At 37.4% G+C, this 23,521-nt stretch overlaps 1 protein-coding gene across 2 annotated transcripts in view; it reads left to right on the forward strand.

Moving 5' to 3' along the window:
• LOC136866081 (FHIP family protein GK23746) overlaps positions 1-21,074 on the forward strand; it is a 607,505-nt gene extending 586,431 nt beyond the window's left edge. The window contains exon 14 of one of the 2 annotated variants that reach the window (XM_067142738.2): positions 19,690-21,074. The gene's annotated coding sequence lies outside the window, so the exon portion shown is untranslated. The remainder of the gene's footprint in view (positions 1-19,689) is intronic. The other variant, XM_067142740.2, reaches the window with a different exon arrangement.
• Positions 21,075-23,521: the final 2,447 nt, after the last annotated feature.

A 23,521-nucleotide genomic window follows, 5' to 3' on the forward strand; every position in this document is an offset into this window, starting at 1 on the left:
ATAATAAAATAATGAAACTGATTAGTAATATTTTCTTAAATTCCTTACAACATAAATCAAGCAAAAAATAATATTTTTAAAAATAAGTCTGGTGCTAATAGATTCAGTACACAGTCTAGCCTGAGCAAACGACAAGTGCAGATGTGCTGGGAGGAGCGTGCTGGCAGTGCGAGAAGGAAGTGCTGCAGGGGAGTGCAAGAGTGAAGTGAAGAGTATTGGGAAGATGATTGGTGTTGAACAATACAGGGCAGTTATAGGAAGATAGCAGGGGAGGAAGAGGAAAGAAGAAGTGAAAAGTGGAGGAAATATGATGGAAATGGGAATGAAGGTGGAGATGATGCTGACAGCAGCGGTGATTTTAGTATTGCTATGTATCGGGGTTGTGGAATTGAACCCCGAGCCGATTTCCAGTGGAAGCATGGGCTGGGAAGAAGTGGAAGTAATTAGGAAGGTGATAAAAGAGGTGTTAAAAGTTGGCCATGTCGAGCAAATTAAAAATATGATGCAGGAGCAATCGAAGGAGCGCAAGGATATGAAGAATTGGCTACTGGAAAAGCAGACGATACAACAGCAAAGGTGAGAAATAATGGGAAAGAAATTGCAGTTCTAAGAGAGAGAATCAGAAGTTTAGAAAAGAAGGTGGTCGGATTGAAGAGAGAGACTGTAGCCTACGGCTAGGAGAGGGAAGCAGCATGATTACGCCTATAGAAACTAAACAAAACTGAACTCACCGGCTACATAGATGCTCTGGTCAAATAAGTAAATAGATAAACAAATAAATCAACTAGGAAATAAAACTGAACTCGCCAGTAATAAATAAATGTATAAACAAATAAATAAATAAATCAGCTAGGAAATTAAACTGAATTCACCAGTATTTACAGACGATGCTGAAAGTGATCTCCTTCAGCTGCAATGCAAGCTTCACATCTTGTAATGAGATTTCGAAACACACAATGTTCTTAATTTCAGTTTTTAATTCTTCAGCAGTTTGAGGATTATTCCTGTAAACTTTTCCTTTAAGATTTCCCCATAGATAAAAATCACATGCTTAAATTAGGCGAACGAGGGGGCCATAAGTCTTTACTGATGATCTGATCATCATCAAACATTTCTCGTAACTGTCGCATAGAGCTACGCTCCGTATGGGCCGTTGCACTAATCCTGCTGGAAATAGCCATACCTTTTCTCTTCTTCAGTCAGTTCAGCAAAAAATGGTTCCAGAATGTTGTGAATATAACGGTCAGAAGTAATCGAGTCCTGAAAAAATATCGGACCGATAATTCATCGGGCACTGATAGCGTACCACACACCCACTTTCACATCGTGCAGAAGTCTCAGCTGTAAAATGTGTGGGTTGTCTGTATCCCAGATCCTATTGTTCTGTGAATTGACATATCCACTCAAATGAAACCAGGCTTCGTCACTCATAAAAAGAAAGTTCGGATCCACAATACCGTCGTGGACACTATTTATTAGCCAATTGCAAAATCGTATTCTTGCATTGAAATCTGTAGGCAGTATGTTATGGACTGAATGAGCCCGATAAGATCATAAACGTAACACTTTTGTTGCATTATGTGCTGACCTGAAGTCTTGCCTGTATATCTTCTAACCTCTCCTGTGTGAGAGCTGTTCTCCTTCGCTTCTTTTTCTTATTGCTTACGGAACCAGTACTACGCCACTTGTAAACGAGCTGATGCACATAACGTTTTGATGGTACTGTCGCACCGGGAAATTGTCTACGTAATTTTCGAAGGCACCTTTTAACTGGTTTCTTCTTCTTGTGCAAATAACACTCGACCAAAAATATTCTTTGCTCTATAGTGTATTTAACCATCGTGATAATAACCTCACAACACACCTTAAAAGTCCGATATTTTCTAACTGAGGGACAGAGTGCTAAACAGCTGCGCATTGCAGTGAACACTTCTTATCTCGCCGTGTTGACAGAAGCCATATGGCGCTCGCTCGGGACTTCCCTGGCATTAGGCAAAGATATCAAGGATAATTTAATAAAAAACCACCTATTCAATACTTTCCACGTTTAATGTGGTTATTATCTACATGATTTTATGTAGACTTATTTGGTCAGGTACATGTTTCACCCATTATTTTGGGCATCTTCAGCCTTTAAACAACCTTTAGGTCAAGGTTTGGGACCTTATTTAACCAATATAAACATACCAATATATACAATATATACAAACATTAATGAACTCTTAAGATGGGTAACATAAGTTAATACAGTTAAGTTTTTTGGTCCTAATCTATCTAATATAAAAAATGTCCAAAACTAAAATGGATCTTCTTTTTGGTAAAGAGGATTACATATCGGGGTTTATGTGAGCCCTATATCATATTAAGTTCTTGACGTACCGTGTCTGGTGACAGGATGTGTCGTCAACAATAAGTGGAGATTTGAACTGATTGTTGCTTGTAGGTTGGTCAAGATTGAAAATATAAATTTAAATTAAATGTGTTTTAACTTGGCAGTTCTATTCTGGTTAACTTAAAATGTTCAAAAATAAAAATAAAATGAAACGGATCTTCTTTTTTATCATAAGTCTTGAGAAAGGGTGATATTAAAACTGCGGCTTATTTGACCCACGATTTTCATTTTCATGTTCTTGACGTAACTAATATTTAAATGTGTTGTCATGCACAAGTGGAGATTTAAAAAGCCGATTGTTGTAGGTAGACTGGTCAAGAACGTTGTGAATGAAACTGTTAGCGTCTTGACTTTGGGTCTCATGTAACGTCAAGGAATTGACAAGAGTACAATATTAAGCTGTTTCATAGTTTTAGGCTGCTGCTTAATTGAGAAGGAACATCCTAGATACTTGATACAGTCTTGTGTGAAAAATTGTTCCCGTTGATGTGTTGCTTGTTCTTTGGGAGGGATCTTAAGAATATCTGTAATGAAGTGGAAAAATAATATTGAATTAAAAATTTAGAGCACGTGTTGTGATAAAATGTATTAAATTAACACCTCTTAACTGTAAAATGACTTACTTGTTCAATTAATACTAGATGGACCTGTCTGTTCCGGCAGCGCCTGTCTTATCACCATTTCTACTCCTGGTGTTGTACTGGTGCGGTAATGGAGGGGCGGGGAATGGAGGGAGAGTGGGGGTAGGCTGGTCTATGGGCGTGTATGCTGTTGCTGGAGGGGAGTTTCTAGAAGCGATATGGGCGGGTTTAACTTTTGGCATGGTGGATGAAGCATTTGAGTGTGGAGATTTAAATAATTGAGGGATTTTGTTTTGATCTGAATTCACGATATTAATTAATCTAGGTGTTAATTCGTACAAAGGATTTTTAATTTCATTGACGTCGTTAAGATTTTTATTTTTATTGTAGGTTTGGTCTAAAAAGATGTGTAGATTTTCCAGTTCATTCATTAATTTCCCATTACCTATACTTCTAATGATGGTAAGATTTTTCTCTATGGATGTAAAGTGATGGCCCGTTTCTCTCATATGTTGGCTCATCGCTGAGTACTTATTGTGTTTTTGAGCGTTATAATGTTCCAGATATCTCGTGTTAAAGCTCCGGCCAGTCTGTCCGATATAAGAAAAATCACATTGTGTACATGTTAGTTTATATATGCCGGACCTTGAATAATGGTTGCTATTGTGATTGACCTTGTTGTGGTTAAAAAATATGTTTCGATTGGTGTTAACTGTCCTGAAGGTTATATTGATATTGTGCTCTTCTTTAAAGTATTTGCGATCTGATGGATGGCTGGGTTGTTATATGTAAATGTGGCGAAACTAGTTTTTTTAGGTTTTTCTGGGACGAGGTTAGTGGACAATTTAATTTTGATTTTATTAATCAAACGGTTGATCATATCTATTTTAAACCCGTTGAGTTGAGCAAGATTCCTTATGTACTTCAGTTCAATTTTTAAATTGTTGGGAGAAAGAGGAATTTTTAAAGCTCTATAAATTAAATTATAGAAAGAGGCTTGTTTTTGGGACTTGGGGTGTAGGGATGAATTCATAATAGTTAAGGGAGAGTGTGTAGGTTTCCTGTATATTCCAAAATCGAAGGTATTATGTCCGCGTGTAATAGTTAAGTCCAAAAAGTTTAATGAGTTCCTAACCTCATCCTCTTTAGTAAACTTAACATTGGGGTCAATTTTGTTTAGGGACTCCAAGATCTCGTCACTATTAGTGACTTTTTTTGTCGAAAATTACGAAAGTATCGTCTACAAATCTCAGCCATAAACATACGCCTTTTATTTGTGTTATAATTTTTGTGTGTTCTATTGTGTCCATATAAATGTCTGCTTGGATGCCAGAAAGAGGGTCGCCCATCACTAAGCCTGTTTGTTGGTAAAACTTTCCATTGAAAGAGAAAAAGTTGTTGCTTAAGACAAAATTTAATATCTTCATGAATTCTTCAATTTCCATCTTACTAAGGCCACTGTGTTTATTGATATTATCACTGATGATTCTTACAGTTTCTTTGGTAGGGATGTTTGGGTACATATTTACGACGTCATAGGAGCACATTGAGTGATTGGGTCGCAGCTTAAACTTGTTTAAAATTTTGCAAAAAGTGAATGAATTTTTTAAAGGATGTTTTTTATTGAATACGTAATGTTCTTTTAGGAAGCCGTGAATGAATTTTGATACTTTATAGGTGGGGCAGTTTCTACAGTTTATGATAGGGCGTATTGGAATGTCCTTCTTATGAATCTTTGGTACGGCTCTGGCTGTCGGAATACTAGGGTTCATGTTAAAAAGTTTTTGTTGTTCTTGTTCATTGAAAAGAAAGTTAGAACTTCTTATTAGAGTTTTTAGATTTCGCTGAATTCTCGTGGTTGGATCTTTGTTGACTATTGTGTATATTTTGTCCTTAAAAAAGTCTTCTGTTTTTTGAATATATGTGTTTTGATCTAGGAGAACTGTGGATCCTCCTTTGTCCGCTTTTGTGACAATGTTGTTGTCGTCTATTTTCTTTTTTATGTTCTGGATCAATTTTTTGTGGTCGTAATTTGAATTTGCGTTTATTTCTTCCGCTAATTTTGGTAGTTTCTTTCTTACCTCAAATCTGGTATTATTTTGTGTTTCTAAAAGGAGTTTAGAAATGTTAGCCTCGACTTCCCTGGCATGCGAGAAGAAGTCTGAACACTTAAATTATTATTCCTGTAGTACATTCCTTTTCAGTAGGCATTCCCATACATGTTTTCTCTTAACTGTATCATAAGCTTTTTCCAAATCAAAAAATACAAGTATGATTTCCTTGTTCCTTTCCAGATGTTTTTCCATTATAGTTCGCACTGTAAATATCAAGTCTATTGTTGATCTATTCGGTCTAAAACCATATTGTTCTTCCTCTAACTGTGTTTCTATTATATCCCTCAGTCTTTTGTCTATGACTTTCTCCATTATTTTTAGCCCATGTATTAATAGAGTTATACCTCTATAATTTTCACATTTCTTCCTATTTCCTTTTTTGAACAGTGGTACAGTGTTTCCTTGTTGCCAACCTTCAGGTATCCTTTCATCCTTCCATATGGCATTGAGGGCTCTGTATAGCCACTGTAATCCAATGCTTCCTGCTACCTTAATCATATTAGCATTGAATTCGTCTTTTTCACTTGCTTTATCTTTGGTCATTGCTTTCACTGCCCTTTCAAGTTCCAACCATGGTATCGGGTTCTCTTCTTTTTCTCCATCTATTATTTCCATTTTCTTATCTCCTCCTTCCTCCGAGCAGTCATCCTCATTATAAAGTCTTTCAAAAATACTTTGCCATCACCTTCTGAAGACTCTCTTCGTCATGTACTATGGATCCATCTTCCCTTTCTAATCCCTTGATTCTTTCTTGATTTATTCTTTTCGATTTTATTACTCTGTATAATAGTTTCTAATTTCCTCGACCATCTTGCTCAATTTTGTTCGTAAACTCTCTCCAACATTTCTTCTTTTCTTCCTTGATTCTCCTCTTTACTTGTAGTTTCAATCTTTTGTATTCTACATGCAACCTTTCTATCTTATTCTCATCCCTCTGATATGTTTTTTGCTTTTCCTTATCGATTTCTTTCTTCACCTTGTTCTTTTCTTTTATTTCTGTTTTTATTTTGTCTGTTCACCACCGTGTCTCCTTTCCCTTAACCTTCGCTTTTGTTTTCCCGCATACCTCAATTGCTGCTTCCACAAATGTCTGTCTTAAATTGTCCCACTCTTCTTCTCCACTTCGTATTTCCGTTTTAGGCAACTTCCTTTTTATGCAATCTTGGAATGCCATTCTTTTATCCTCCTCCTCCAATTCCCAAATTCTGATCTTTGGTTTCTTCTTCAATACAATTTTAGGGAATTTTACTTGTTTTAATTCCACACTCAACAATCTATGATCACCTTCCATACTTTCACTAGGGATTATCTTCGTATTCATGACATATCTTCCCCAGTCTCGGTCTGTTGTTAAAAAAATCGATGAGTGTTCCATACTGCCCATCCCAACTATATCAGCTGATCTTGTGACTATTCCTCTTTATAAACATGTGTTTTTTACTATCAGGTTATTTCTGATAAAAAAAATCCAACAGTTTCTCTCCATCTTCATTTCTATCGCCATACCCATGTGGGTAAATTTCTTTCAAGAATAAAATTTACTGTGTCCACCTATTCAATACAATTATATTCTGTAGTGATTATATCCTGCATGAATTACATATACTAATTAGGTACATGTTTTGTCCTAGTTTTGGGCATCTTCAGCCTAATGATAATCTTAAGGTCAAGTTCTTAATCCAATTAAACATTTGAACTTAAAACTAAACACAATGGTCTTGTAGTACAAAATTTTATACAAAAAGTTGTGCTTTAGATGGTATTTACATAGGTTTAAAATGCGTTCAATAATTAAAACCCAGAATTTTTGATAAAGAAGCAATTAAAACTATAATACATACAACATACAAAAATTATTTCACAAATAGATAGACCCTATATCAAATTTACCAAAGAAGATGAGGTCAAAAATTCTTTAAATTTTTTAGATTTAACTCTTATGCGCTTAAATTTCAAATTTATAGGAAACCTGCTCATTCACCAATAACTATTAAAGATTCATCCTTGCATCCTAAGACCCTTTCATAGCCACCTTTCATAATCTAATATATAGGGCACTAAAAATTCCTCTTTCACCAAAAGATTTGGAAATAGAACTAAATTATATAAGACAATTAGCTCAGTTCAATGGCTTTAAAATAAATATGATCAATCGGTTAATTAATAAGATCGAAATTAGACTATCTTCCAATCTAGTACCAGATAAATCTAAGAAAAATAGCTATGCCACATTTACGTATTACAGCCCGGCTGTTCATGATATCACTAATGTTCTAAAGAAACAAAACGTCAACATAGCCTTCAGGACAGTCAATAATAACCAGAACATATTTTTCAAACACAGTAAGGTCAATAATAATAATAACAACAACGTTTAATCAAGATTTAGGGTTTATAGGTTAAAGTGTACGCAGTGTGGGTTCATGTAAATTGGTCAAAGAGGGAGAAGCTTTTACACAAGATATATGGAACACTACAATGCTTCCAAACATAACAAGTATTCAGCCATGAGCCAGCATGTAAGAGAAACGGGGCATAAATTCACCTCAATAGAGAAAGATTTGACGATCGTTAGAAGCCTAGGTAAGGGGAAATTATTGAGTGAGATGGGAAACTTGTACATTTATTTGGAACAAACTTATAATAAAGATAATAATCTTAATGACGTCATTGACAACAAAAATCCGTTATATGAGGCAACTCCAAGATTAATCCAGACTGTAAATCAGAATAAAGTCCCCAGTAAGTTTCAGTCACAGCACATATTCGTTCCAATTAACAAGCCTAATGCTAGGCCCGCCCAATCCAATTCAAGTAACGCCTCTCTAGCAATAACAAATGCTCACAACGTACAACTCACTCCCCTTTCCCCTCTATGCTCCACCCCACCGTTACCACATCAATACTTCACTAGAAGTAGAAAGGTTAGTCGTTCAGACGCAACCGGAACAAGTGGATCCAGCTAACATCCGACTGGATAAGTAAGTTCGTCCACAATTATGGGCTATTACACTTTTGTCTTTATATTTAGTGGGCTCTACATTCGTCATTCTAAATTATTTTTCTCTTATTCAGTTACAGACAATACTCATAAATCATCCCAAGGGTAGAACAACGTACCAACAGGAACATCAATCTGATAAGAACAGCACAAAAATTCCAAGAAACATTTTATCATATGAGCACCTAACTAATGAATGATTTGACAACATGTTCCAACACACACGTTTTAAATTTCTAAAATAGTACCATCCACCTACGCTTCTTCCTGATGGGATATTCAAGCTCAACAAGATCGACATTATACCAGAGATGCCAACTATTACGATTCAATCGTAATAATTACGAATTACCCCATCATAATTACGCCTTTACGAATCACACACCACAAATTACGATTTTTTGTTGATTTTTAAATCTAAGTGTATGAAGTGTTCAAAAGGATACACAAGGCGGCGTGAATTCTCAGAATGTTATCTTCGGATTTCTCAGAAATAATTTATCCCCCTTTCCTGTCCCTCGTTTAAGAATATTTCGAGTTTTCACGCGCCGAATGCAGTGTGTGCTTCCAGTTCCGGAAATTTAGGCACCTGTGAAGTGGCATATCTTGCGGAGTTGTTGTCCTTGTTCGTCACATGATCAGACTTCCATGCACGTATGAGTGTTCTTTTGTCTTTGTTTTGGCGGTAAAGTGGTGACAAACTCCGTTTAATTGTGAATACTGTGTGCGTGAGTGTTGAAGAAGTATTTATTGCTATTTTGGTTGCCAAATTTACATATATTGCTCTTCTAGGGTATATGCTAATCGTGTGTTACGAAATGCAAAAGGTTTGAAATAATGAAGGGATTTCTTGTGCAGCAAAATACGTGTGATTACGTTACCGTGACTAATGATGCTAGTAATAAATATAGTTGAAACTTTAGGGAGGTATACTCAGAAGAATGGCCCAGTTTAATGCGCTCCTCAAAATCTCATTCACACGTGTTTTGTAGTGTGTGGAGCCGCGATGTTGAAGATGAACAAGACTGAATTTCGTGCTAATATGAACTCCGAACTGTTAAGTGCTCTGTTAGTGCAGAGGATGCACATGATATGAAAAGAAAAAGCATGTTACCAGTGTACGTTTACCAAACAGTAACTACAAGCTTTAAATGATATGTAAGTTAGTAAGATCGCGAAAAAAAAAATCTACGACACCCCCCCCCCCCCCCCCCCCCCCCGTGCCCTAACGGCTGCATTACGAATTACCTTTTTTGAAAGTTGGCATCTCTGTTATACCACGGTTCCGGTTTTGTAGCTGCCGTACTTACGACTACAAACTATCAACTTATGATTCATCCTACAGTTGGTGAAGTTCCAATTTGCACTTTGGACAATTTTTAGTCAATGTATAAAATGTATTATAGTTTTAATTGCTTCCTTGTCAAAAATTCTGGGTTTTAATTATTGAACACATTTTAAATGTATGTAAATATCATCTAAAGCACAATTTTTTGTATAAAATTTTTAAAATACAAGACCATTGTGTTTAGTTTTAAGTTCAAATGTTTATTGGATTAAGAACTTGACCTTAAGATTATCATTAGGCTGAAGATGCCCAAAACTAGGACAAAACATGTACCTAATTAGTATATGTAATTCATGTAGGATATAATCAGTACAGAATATAATTGAATTGAATAGGTGGACACAGTAAATTTTATTCTTGAAAGAAATTTACTTATTGTTATCTTCAATCCAGAATAGATATGAGATTAGTTACTTGTACCCATGTGGGCCCAGAACATTCTCATATCCCATTCCATCAGTTACCACATGAGCATTCAGATCTCCCATTATCATGATCCCCTCTCCAACAATGTGTTTCCAGTTCATTGAGAAACTCTTCTTTTTCTTTCACACTACATCCTGTCTGTGGGGCATACACCTGTATTATCTTCAGTAGTTCCTTGTTTACATGTATGTGCATTATTATAATTCTTTCATTTAAATACTCAACTTCAGCTATTGGTTCGACATTCTGATTCACTACAAATCCCACTCTATTTCTTTTCTCTTTACTGTTACCCATCCAGTACAAGGTGTACCCCTTTCTTAGTTTCTTCATTCCTTTCCCTTTCCATTTTACTTCACTTAATCCCAGGATGTCGAATTTTTGTCTCTCCATTAGGTCAATCAATTCATTTTCCTTCCCATTCTAAAAAATATTTATTGTTCCAAATCGGGTTTTGTTCTCTGATCTAACACTTGCACGAACATCAGGATTACCATCATACTGTGCAACTGTAGTCAGAGACTTGTCAATTCCGTTTCCATTTTTAAACTTCCATCCGAGGCTTGTATTGTAGTTGAAAGCAAGTACAAATTTACTCATCTGCTGACCTGCTAAGCCTAATGCATCTGAAGATTTTCTTTCAGGGTTTACTCCCTTAGCCTTTGAATATCCCTCTTTTCCACAAGGCAGTGGTTTCCTCTTCTAATTTTCCTCAGAGAGGATAGGTTGCCTCATCCACCATCTTCGCCATTCCGAAGGTCACCTTCTCTGCCTAAGATGCTGTTAAGGTCTTCACCCGTAACCCTGGGCATGGGTTCCAGTTTATACCCCGTGAGACTGGGTCCCTGCCTGAACTTAGCTCTCATTCACACCGGCCTACTGATGTGGAGGATACCTACACCCGCAGCGTGGATGCACCAGACAAGAATTACTCAAGTGAAGGATAGGAAAAATGACCCTATCTCCCTTGAGCCGGGGTAATGGTTGTGTACGATGCCACAACTAATACTGCCTTGAGAAATTACCCTCTTAATTATTACAGGGTCAGATAAAGCTTTGCCAACTGTAATTCTCTGAGTTCTATTTTCTAGAAATATAGCCACCTATTTAGTCACTCTTTTGTCTAGTCCAGTTGCACTCATTTTTGCCAGTAGTCTCCCATGATCTACCCTATCAAATGCCTTAGATAGGTCAATCGCAGTCCATTTGACCTCCTGAATCCAAGATATCTGATATATATCTTGCTGGAATCCTACAAGTTGATATTCAGTGTAATAACCTTCCCTAAACTCAAACTGACTTCTATCGAACCAGTTATTAATTTCACAAACATGTCTAATATAATCAGAAATAATGCTTTCCCAAAGCTTACATGCAATGCATGTCAAACTGACTGGCCTGTAATTTTCAGCTTGATGTCTATCACCCTTTATTTTATACACAGGGGCTACTATAGCAACTCTCCATTCGTTTGGTATAACTCCTTCATGCAAACAATAATCAAATGATGTACCAGTTCTTCAGATATAGTACAATATCACAACCCATTGTCTTTAGTGTATCCCCAGAAATCTTATAAATTCTAGCTGCTTTTACTAGCTTTCAACTTTTGTATCTTATTGTAAATGTCGTTATCATAGGTAAATTATAATACTTCTTTAGTGTTAGTCACCTCCTCTATCTGGACATTATCCTTGTAACCAACAATCTTTACATACTGCTGACTGAATACTTCTGCCTTTTGAAGATCCTCGCATACACACTCTTATTCATTAATGATTCCTGGAATGTCCTTCTTGGAACCTGTTTTTGCCTTAAAGTACCTATATATAACCTTCCATTTTTCACTAAAATTTGTATGACTGCCAGTTATGCTTGCCATCATGTTATCCTTAACTGACTTCTTTGCTAGATTCAATTTCTTAGTAAGTTCCTTCAATTTCTCCTTACTTCCGCAGTCATTTCTAACTCTATTTCTTTTCAGCCTGCACCTCCTTCATAGTCTCTTTACTTCTCTCTTATAATATAGTGGGTCTTTACCATTCGTTACAGCCTTTAAAGGTACAAACCTGTTTTCACATTCCTCAACAATTGCTTTAAACCTATCCCAGAGTATATTCATTTTTTATTTACCATTTTCCACCGATCAAAGTACTTTTTAAAAACTCCACCATGCCTGTTTTATCAGCCATATGGTTCTGCCTAACATCAGAGCCCATATGACAGTTTGTAGGGGTGGGGGGTGGGGGCAGACAATATCAATCAATCAATACTGATCTGCATTTAGGGCAGTCGCCCAGGTGGCAGATTCCCTATCTGTTGTTTTCCTAGCCTTTTCTTAAATGATCGCAAAGAAATTGGAAAATTATTGAACGTCTCCCTTGGTAAGTTATTCCAATCCCTAACTCCCCTTCCTATAAATGAATATTTGCCCCAATTTGTCCTCTTGAATTCCAACTTTATCTTCATATTGTGATCTTTCCTACTTTTAAAGACGCCACTCAAACTTATTTGTCTACTAATGTCATTCCACGTCATCTCTCCGCTGACAGCTCGGAACATACCACTTAAAAATGTCAGAAACATATCAGATGTAAGGCTTTTCAGGTGTTTGCTCTATTAACAAATCTATCTATCTTCCCAGCCCGAACTTTGCAACATTTTTGTAACGCTACTCTTTTGACGGAAATCACCCAGAACAAATCGAGCTGCTTTTCTTTGGATTTTTTCCAGTTCTTGAATCAGGTAATCTCACCTAGATACTTACAGTGATCTCACACATCCCACTCTGATGAGTCTAGTCACAGACCTAAGATGAAACGCTGGTTAATAGAGCAAATGCCTGAAAAGCCATACATCTAATTTTTTATCTGATTTTTGATATGCTCTATTGGTGGAAAAATATGTAATTCCCTCCATGGGAATTTAAAATTTTCCTTTTACATACCACTTAGTTGAGCAGCTCGTCTTCTTTCTTCCAGTTCTTCCCAGCCCAAACTTTGCAACATTTTTGTAACACTACTCTTTTGACGGAAATCACCCAGAACAAATCGAGCTGCTTTTCTTTGGATTTTTTCCAGTTCTTGAATCAGGTAATCCTGGTAAGGGTCCCATACACTGGAACCATACTCTAGTTGGGGTCTTACCAGAGACTAATATGTCCTCTCCTTTACATCCTTACTACAACCCCTAAACACCCTCATAACCATGTGCAGAGATCTGTAGCCTTTATTTACAATCCCATTTATGTGATTACCCCAATGAAGATCTTTCCTTATATTAACACCTAGATACTTACAGTGATCCCCAAAAGGAACTTTCACCCCATCAATGCAGTAATTAAAACTGAGAGGACTTTTCCTATTTGTGAAACACACAACCTGACTTTTAACCCCATTTATTTACATACCATTGCCTGCTGTCCATCTCACAACATTAGCGAGGTCCCGTTGCAGTTGCTCACAATCTTGTAACTTATTTATTACTCTATACAGAATAACATCATCTGCAAAAAGCCTTACCTCTGATTCCACTTCTTTACTCATATCATTTATATATATAAGAAAACATAAAGGTCCAATAATACTGCCCTGAGGAATTCCCCTCTTAATTATTACAGGGTCAGATAAAGCTTTGCCTACTCTAATTCTCTGAGATCTATTTTCTAGATATATAGCAACCCATTCAGTCACTCTTTTGTCAAGTCCAATTGCACTCATTTTTGCCTGTAGTCTCCCATGATCCACCCTATCAAATGCTTTAGACAGGTCAATCGCAATACAGTCCATTTGACCTCCAGAATCCAAGATATCTGCTATATCTTGCTGGAATCCTACAAGTTAAGCTTCAGTGGAATAACCTTTTCTAAAACCGAACTGCCTTCTATCGAACCAGTTATTAATTTCACAAACAAGTGTAATATAATCAGAAAGAATGCCTTCCCAAAGCTTACATGCAATGCATGTTAAACTTACTGGCCTATAATTTTCAGCCTTATGTCTATCACCCTTTCCTGGGGGTACGTAGTATTTTTAAGATTTTGGAAGGTAAATGGCGACTTGTATTCTGTGGTAGAATAACCCACGGCGTTCCCTGCCTCTTGGTGGGGAACGGTACTACCGCTTCTACGTAATACTGACTTTTAAATCATTTTCTTGAAAGGAAAATAACTGACTAAAGTAGATTTTTGCCTTTCCCTGAGAGCTGGGGGGGGGGGGGGGGTGGCTGCTCTACCTTGCCCCCGGGTATGGGCGCCCTTGCTGCCTAATAGTCCTACTTTCAAGACCTTCCTTTCTATCACATTTCTTTTTTAACTATAACAAAAACAGCTTCTTGATCACTAATACAATCTATTACTTCAGTTTTTCTATAGAGCTCATCTGGTTGTACCAGCACCTCATCCAGAATATTCTTCCTTCCAGTTGATTCCATCACTTTCTGAATCAGCTGTCCTTCCCATATTAACTAAATTTGCCATTTGTTGGTCATGCTTCCTGTTGTTCACATTACCTTCCCAATTGACATTTGGTAAATTGAGATCACCCGCTACAATCACATTCTTTTCCATATCCTTTCCCACACAGCTGATTTATCAAAATTCTGAATCGGCATCAGCGTACCATTTTCCAGTTGTCCATTATCTTTAGAGTTGAGCCTTACACCTAGAATTTCATGTTTGTCATCTTTAACTTTTTCGTAGCTTGCAAATTCTTCTTTCACCAGAATGACTATTCCCTCTCCTACCATTCCTATCCTGTCTCTACGGTACACACTCCAGTTCCGTGAGAAAATTTCTGCACCCGTTATATCATTTCTCAGCCATTCAACTCCTATTACGATATCTGGTAAGTATATATCGATTGAATTACTTAATTCTTTTCTGTACAGTACTTCTACAGTTCAACACTAACATTTTTATGTCATCCCTATTTGACTTCCAGATCCCCGTACTCTTATCACCGCTCACTAGACCACCACGTTTCCCAGAATGTACCTCCCTATAACCCTTCTAAGTCAATTTCGTAACTTACACGTTCCACTGCAGTTTAAGTGAAAGCCATCTAAATGCAGAGCTCTATCTCCTACCCACCCATTAGGACCTAGAAATCTCACTCCCACTTACCTACTCCATAATTTCATTTAAATCCCCAATCACCTTCCAGTCAGTATCCCTCCTACACATTATTTCACTGATAACAATCTCCTCTTCCTTAAACTTCATCCATGCTACATTTACCAGATCCCACACAGTAAAATGAATTTACTAATTGCCATTTTTCTTAGCATTTATCCCATTTCAGCCCTGCTGCACATGATTGCATGAGGTAGGTTTCTTATTTTTATTTACTTGTTCTTTGAATTCTTTATGTACTATGGCCCTCAGTGGTGCAGTCAGTCTTTAGCCTTCTATTCCCAAGATAGTAGATTTGATCCCAGATGAGGTTGGTGGTGTTTGAGGGTGTTTAAATGTCACCCCCTGATGTTGTTGGCTTGTGCGTCATTGAAGAACTCCTGCAGGACTAAATTATGACACTGGCATCTGTTAAGACTGTTTGCAGTTAGAATGAATGTTGAACAAATTACACTATTATTAACATGGTATACATTTTTTTCGAAGGACCTACTCTGTTAGAAGCGATATACAGATAGATTTATCAACAGTCATATAGCGTATTCTGCCTTGGTCATAACCATAAACCACCGAGTGTGAAAAACAAGCCTGTTATATAATGTATTCTTCCTTTATCTATTTATGCATTTTTAAAACTGTAATAGACATGATAATGGAGAACAAGTAAATTTTTAAAAAATTATAAACCTAACTCACACAATTATGTGTAGTAGGGCAGAAAAAGGATAAATGTTTGGGAACAGTGCAATATTAGAATAAAATAGTAATAATAATAATTATGAACACATTGTAAATAGTTATGTAATAAAACAATAGTGTCCAAGTTTAATACCTTGGTAGTTGATACTCTTCTAAAAGGAGCAAGTAAAGTCGAATAATAGAACATAAATAAACTTTTTCATTTACATGTTTGTGTCATTTCATTGTTATCTAAAAAATTCTACGCATTATGTTTTTTACTCTCTGGTTTTACTCTCTGCAGCTCAGTGGTTAGTAGTTGTTACCACCTATAAATTGTTATTCTTGCATTGTGGTTAACATCAGTGACCACCTGCTTTTCAACAGGTGCATGGTGGTCACTGTTAATAACGTGCAAACCAAAACCACAGCAAGGATCTTTTTCTTCTTTTTACAAAATTAGAATAATCGCTGGAGAATTCAAGCCTTTATTCGTGGATTATACAAAATGGATGTAGAGAATGTTCTAGAGATTTTTTTTTTTTGCTATTTGTTTTACGTCGCACCGACATAGATAGGTCTTATTGCGACGATGGGATAGGAAAGGCCTAGGAAGTGGAAGGAAGCGGCCGTGGCCTTATTTAAGGTACAGCCCCGACATTTGCCTGGTGTGAAAATGGGAAACCACGGAAAACCATCTTCAGGGCTGCCAACAGTGGGGCTCTATCCCACTATCTCCCGATTACTGGATACTGGCTGCACTTAAGCAACTGCAGCTATCGAGCTCGGTGGTCCAGAGACTATCAATGCAGTGGTCTTGAAGGCTACAAGCAATGCTGGAATTGAAAAGTGCTTAAAAATATGGCAGGCAATGTGGAATTCTAGAAGCTTCCTGAGGAATGGATAAAATCCACCTTCATCCCAATCCACAGATGTGGAAATTATCAAATTGCTTTGATTTCACATGCCATTGAAGTGATGCTCATATCCTGTGCAGATGACTCCAAGCATTCTTAGAGTACCAAATTCCTGAAGTCTAGATTGGATTCATGAAAGGAAAAGGCACCTGAGAACAGATGTTAAATCTAAGAAAAGGCTTTGATACCATGAAATGGAACCATCTGTGGAAAATTTTGGATGATATTGGTTTGCCTTCTCATCCGATTGATGTCCTCAAGCCTTTTATAAGGAAAATTTGGTCATGTGAAGATTCAAAACGAACAGTCCCAAACGGTTTTAAATGAAGGTTTGAGTCCATTAAGGATGTATCCTGTCACCATTACTTTTCAGTCTCTTGTCGTGAATATGCACTGAGAACTGCACTAGGATTTTCTATTGGGGGATGCAACATCAATAACTCAAGACTTGATGATGACACCACCTTGATAGCACTGTCTGAAGGGGATTTGACTGAGCTGAACAAGAGGGTGGAGGAAACATGCCTGGAAATTTGATTAAATCCAAATCGTCAGAAAACCAAGGTCATTATTGTCAATCCTACAGACCACATATCCAGCAGATTGGAGGGTGTGAAGTTGTAAACCATTACTTATATCTGGATTCCTTATTGCCCATAGATGAAGTAAAATGATTGACCAAAATAGCCAGGGTAGCAATGATATGTCTGCAGAAGATGTAGAAAGATAATATCATCATCAATACCGGTACATAAAAGAAGCATATCTCTTAGTCTTCTCAGTCTTTTTAATGCCACAGAGACGTGCACTATCCTACAATATGATAATGCAGAAATTGAAGGCTTTGAAATGTGGTACTGTAGGAAATTATTGAGAATTCCTTAAAGAGCTCATCACACAAACGTGTCGATTCTGAATCAACTTCAGACAAATGTTCATCTGTCGTGCAAATTCTCTCAGCGGATTGATCATACACTAGTTTGGACATGTAATCCACCAATTGGAGGAAGCAGCCTTCAAAAATTGACTGTTGAGGGCAAGGTCCAAGGAACCAGACCACGAGGATGAGTACCAACATGATAGATCAACATGATGAATGGTCCCTTACAGAGTTCTTTCAGAGTAACTACACTGAAGGCACTGTATAGAGAAGGATGACTGAGTATGGTTCATCAGCGAGCTGGCATGATATTCACTACACCTAAGCCATGACAAAACCAATAAGGAAAGAAAATGTGTAATTATTAAGAAAATAAATTGAACTTTTTTGTGCATAATGGAACACAAAAGATGGAAATTTTCTGTGCTCCAAAGAGAATAATTATAGACTGCCTCACACAAAAAATTGAAGCACCCAGCAGGGGAAGAGGAAACTAAATGAAATTTCATGCATTGAGAGAGTATATGATGTTATTTCAGTGATTAAAAAATCAAATTTACAAAGAACTTGGCAGTATGAGCCCACTTATCAGTATGACGTTGACCCCCTCTTGCCTGGATGCATTCACTGGTTAATTTGGGAAGGGTGTTGTAAAACCTTATCAGTATGACGTTGACCCCCTCTTGCCTGGATGCCTTCACTGGTTAATTTGGGAAGGGTGTTGTAAAGCCGTTGTATCCTCTCCTGATGCAAGCTGGCCTACGACTGTTGTAACAGATCCTTGATATACTGGCACTGGAAGGGAGTTGAGGTCTGAGCTGGTTCCACACGTGTTCTATCAGGAACAGATGTGGGGATCTTGATGGCCATGGGAGTACCTCCACATCACATGTACAGTTCATAGACACACGTGCCGTGTGTGGACGAGCATTGTCCTGTTGAAAAATGGCACCACAATATTTTCGAATGAGAGGTAACACATGAGGATGCAGAATGTCCGTGACCTACTGTTGTGCTGTCAGAGTTCTCTCAGTAAATTGAAAATGTTAAGGTTCCACCTTTTCAATACAATGACAATTTATTGTGAGATTGGTCGAAACTAGTACCAATCTTGTATAAACGACATGTGATCTAACTCACATCAATAAATTGTCATTGTATTGAAAAGGTGGAACCTTAACATTTTCAGTTTACTGCAATCCCAGTTCAGTACAGAACAAAATGAAGTATCTAACTTTTAGTTCTCTCAATTACTACCAACGATGACCTGAAGTCATACCCAAAGGCTCCCCACACTATGATGCTAGAAGTAACAGCGCTGTGCCTCTCCAAAACATTGGAAGAATGGAACCTCTTCCCAGGTCACTGCCATACTCGCAGACGATGGTTATCCGGGGTAGTACAGAACCACAATTCATCGCTCAACACAGTGCAACTCCATTCATCAGCAGTCCATGCTTCCTGGTCACGGCCCCACTCCAAAGACAGCAATTTGTGTTGTGGTGTAAACAGCAGCCTGCGCATGGGACGGTAATTCTTCAATCTGGCTGCTGCTAGTCTCCGACCAGTGGTGCGGGATGACACTTGTTGCCAGATGACAGGTGCAGATGGGAAGGAGTTACGATTTGCTTGGTGCACACAATAAGGCAATCCTCCTTTGTGGTGGTCAGACCTGGGTGACTGGAACCTCGAAAAGAAGTATGTCTGCCCTCATGTTCCCATGCAGTCCAACATCGGGCCACCGTCACATTCGAATGACCAGCTGGCCAAATGGAGACCCATAATGAGGCCCCTTTCAAACTCTGTCAGGTGCTGATAACGCTGTCTCACATGAGTACACGGCATCACAGTGATCATTCAACATCTGATGCTCTTCACGTCCCTTATATACCCTACCAGGCCTAGTAACAACACTAATCATTGACAACACTCATGCACTCTAATGGCCGTTCTACCTGTCAAGGAGAATTGCAACTCTAGTCATTTACATACCCGCCGATGATGTGTATGTGCACAAAGTTACATTGACATCCAACCATTTCTTCCGGGTGCTTCAAATTTTTGTCAGGTAGTGTATTTTATGGATCATGTTTAACTGGGAAGAACATATGAATCAGAACAACATTACAATAAATGGTTCTTTCTCACTGTACTCTGGCTATGTGAGATTATTCCTTTTCCCTTGCTGTAAATTACACTTTAAATGTTTTGTGTGTTATAGGTGGGAAGAAGACAGTGCTCCACTTATGCTTCACCCATTATGCAGACTGACTGACCACAGTATTTTAGTGCTCTCTTAAATCTCTTACCAAGTTTGCCATTTCATGATAATGGAATTGTTACTATTTACATTTGTTCAGCTGTACTTTGCACAGCAGTTGAAAATGGTGGTTTTTTGTTTGTTGTTGTTGTTGTTTTTTAAACTTGTTATTACTTGTCAATTAACAATGTAGAATGTTGAACTTTAAAATGATTTTATAATATGTGTGTGGTTGTAAAGATATTATAACATAGTATGGTAAGAAAATGAAAGAATGTTAGGAATGGCTTTCCCTGTTGATAGCGATCAAAAATAACAGTAATAAGAAGTAATACCAATTAAAGTTCATTCTACAAAGATGAAACCCAAGACAACATGGATGATGGTTACAGAAAAAGAACTAAGAAACTAAATAAATGCAAATCACAAAGTTTGCAATAATAATACAGAAGGAAATTTTGATTGAAAGTAGCAATTAATCAAGATGAATATAACATACGCGTGATGTATTAACATGGTGAATGGTTTCTTACAGAGTTTTCTCTCAGAGTAATCATACTGAAGGCTTTGGGTAGAGAAGAATGTCAGAGACTAAGCTTAGTAAGTTTTCTGTAGTCAGCTAATCTCTGAATCAAGTAAATATTGTACGTAGGTCGAGTCATAAGTCATGGCAACTATTGTTTTTCTCGCGAACAGGAGACAACACGGAAAATCTAAGATATGCATTTGGAAACGTACGGTATGTACTTGCATATGATGCCACTAGATGGTGTATGTAAACAACAGTGTGGGTCTAAGCATGCCCCCAAGTTCAGCGTGTGAGTGAGAGCGTCACAAAATGGAAGTCAACAAGCAGGAGCAACGATCGTATATTAAAATAGATGTTCTCCATGGCAGAAATGCACACCAATGCCATGCAGAGCTGCAGGAAGTATTACATGTGCATGCCATGCCCTATAGAACAGTGGCGAGGTGGGTGGAGATGTGAGGATATCGTAACAGCATTTCGGAGAGAGGTGTCACACGTTAGAGATACACAAGCAGTGAATTATATTCAGCGCTTGCCCCACCGCTGGCAACGCACAGTGGAAACCTTGGGTGATTATTTCGAAGGTCTGTAACCAGTGGAGACCTGTCCTTTGTACGTAGTCTTGTGTATTTGCTGTCTATACCATAATAAAACAGTGTTTACCAATGGCCTGTGTTCTGTCACTTTCCTACGAGAATCTCCTGAAGTCAGAATTTGTCTTCAGGCACTATGCATAAGTACATGCCCTATATTTCCAAATGCATCTCTTAGATTTTCCATGTTGTCTCTTGTTTGCGAGAACAAAAATAGTTGCCATGACTTATGACTCGACCCTCATGTATGAAAAATACATTGTACTCGTATATAATAAGTAATATAGCTTAGGTGATACTGCCCTGGAGCACTGCACCTTTCATTCTGACAATTTTCTCCATATTTGAAGTATGTAAAATGGCTCACATAAAAAGTAAAGCACCCAAAAGTGATGTCTAAATGAAGTAGAATTTCACGTATTGCATGTTGTATACGTAAGTAAATTATTACAATATCATAGCATTTGTAGATATGGAGACTAACATTGAGCTTACTACAGTATCACATCAGTTCTGGCCTCGAAGTGAGTTGTATAGGCATCATATCTGCCTTTATGGTAGATTTTTCCAATAGCTTTTGGACTTGTGCTCTAAATTTTTTTAAATGGGATAATTGTAACTGATTTTGCAGTTGGTCTCTCATTTTCTCAATTTGTGGCAGTTTTCAGTACATTGAAATCCAAGGGAGCTGCTTTATTTTATATTGGCATCTGATAGTCCCTTGAGTTGGATGTGGGTATGCATTGTCATACTGAAACAGTCCTTATGTGCCATTCCCTTAAGGTATATGGTTTCATTAGCATTCCTTTGTCTGGAAAATGATCCTTATAGTACAACCTGGCGAACTGTCACATTATCAGGTGCCCTTACTTCATTTTACGTGCTACAGTTAATATATCTATTTCCTTCAAAAAGACTGAAGCAGAATGTTCTTGCTCCCTCCCATATAATCTCATGGTGATCATCTGTGATCAACAAGTAGTGAAATTCATTCATGAACACAGTGCATTGCCATTCTGCATGCATCCAAGTATCATGGTCAAGATTACACTTTAAGCAAAGCATCTGGTACTGTTGGAGTTTGTAGTGGTTGAGATAAACAGTGATGCAACTGCATTCTGCCTACCAGTAGTGTGATATGACCTGTGTACAAAGAGGCCCCTTATATGCTTTCAGAATTATGACCGAAGTGTGATGGGACTGAATCTCGCCTCTGATGTAGTCTTTGCTTAGACTTGCCTGTTTGTGTTGATGGGTGGTTTTGTGTCAGAGTGCTGAATAGCACAGCTGATTAGAAACTTGTGATATCAAAGTCCTATGTATTTAATTGGCATTACAAAGTGCTTTTATTGACCAATTTGGCATCTCTTTAAAAAAAAAAAACAGTCCCTTATTTAAGTACATTAAACACACAGTATAATCTTCATCATCGTCATCATCCAACATTTTCTGTTTTCATGTCTGTATGTTCAGAATGGTTGCTAATGGTGCGAAATGTCCAAACCTTCAACAGCCCCGTAATGAAGTTCCTCTTTCTACAGTTGGTAGGTTTCCAGGCTCTGTCTGGTGGTATTTCATATTTGAAGGTGCTCAAGCCCCTTGTTGGTAGATTTATCAGCATGTAAAAGAACTGCTGAGGATCAAAATTATGGCACCTTGGCATTTCCAAAAATCATACAAGTAGTTAGTGGAACATAAAACTAATAATATTATTATTAGACACTAGCTGTTACCCGTAGCTTCGTTCATGTGGATTTCATAATTTGTTAAAAGTAATCGTTCCTCAGTACTGCACTAAGACATTATCTGAAAATCCCTAAAGTATAAAAACTCACCAAAAAATTGTGTTTCATTTACCCCAGTACCTTTTTAAACCATGTTTGTGGTATTGCCTTTTGGGGCTAAGATGACCAGGCTACTACAGAGCTAAAGAACTAACTATGGAACATGTGACATAGAACAGTACATTTGAGAAACGGTCCTCTTTCAAGCCAGAAAAAAAGTGTTTCTCTATTTTCAAAGGAGATTCCAAATACTTATTTCCATGTACATAACATCTTCAGTTTTTGAGATGTATGTATCCCCATAAAAATATTTCAACCCCCATTTTTTTTAGTCCCTCCCCCCCCCCCCCACACACACACACCTAAGTGGATTTTCCAAAAAAGCACTGTTTCTTCATTTTTAAAGGAGATTCCAAAAACAAATTTTCATGTCTGTGAGATCTCCAGTTTTTGAGATATAAGTATTCTCATAAAAGAGAATACAACTCTTTTTTTCATGTCTTTTCAACCTCTTAAGTGGCTTTTCTGAAAACAGAAAAAAATGTTCCTTTATTTTTAGTGGAGATTCCAATTACTAATGTTCACGTCTAACATGTTAACTTTGTGAGATATACTCATTTTAAAAATTCACTTGCTTTTTCAATTATTTTCACTCCCTTAAGGGGATTTTTCTAAAACAAAACATGTTTCTTTACTTTTTAAAGGAAATTCCAAGTACCAGTTTTCACATCTGTACCATGTTACGTTTTTGCAATATACTGGAGATATACTCTAAAAATTCACCCAATTTTTCACTTCTTTCAACTTCCCTTTAAGTGGATTTTCTGAAAACAAAAATATGTGTTTATTTTTAAAGGAGATTCCGAATACCAATTTTCACATCTATA

The sequence above is a fragment of the Anabrus simplex genome, chromosome 3 (assembly GCF_040414725.1).
Source record: "Anabrus simplex isolate iqAnaSimp1 chromosome 3, ASM4041472v1, whole genome shotgun sequence".
Taxonomy (NCBI): domain Eukaryota; kingdom Metazoa; phylum Arthropoda; class Insecta; order Orthoptera; family Tettigoniidae; genus Anabrus; species Anabrus simplex.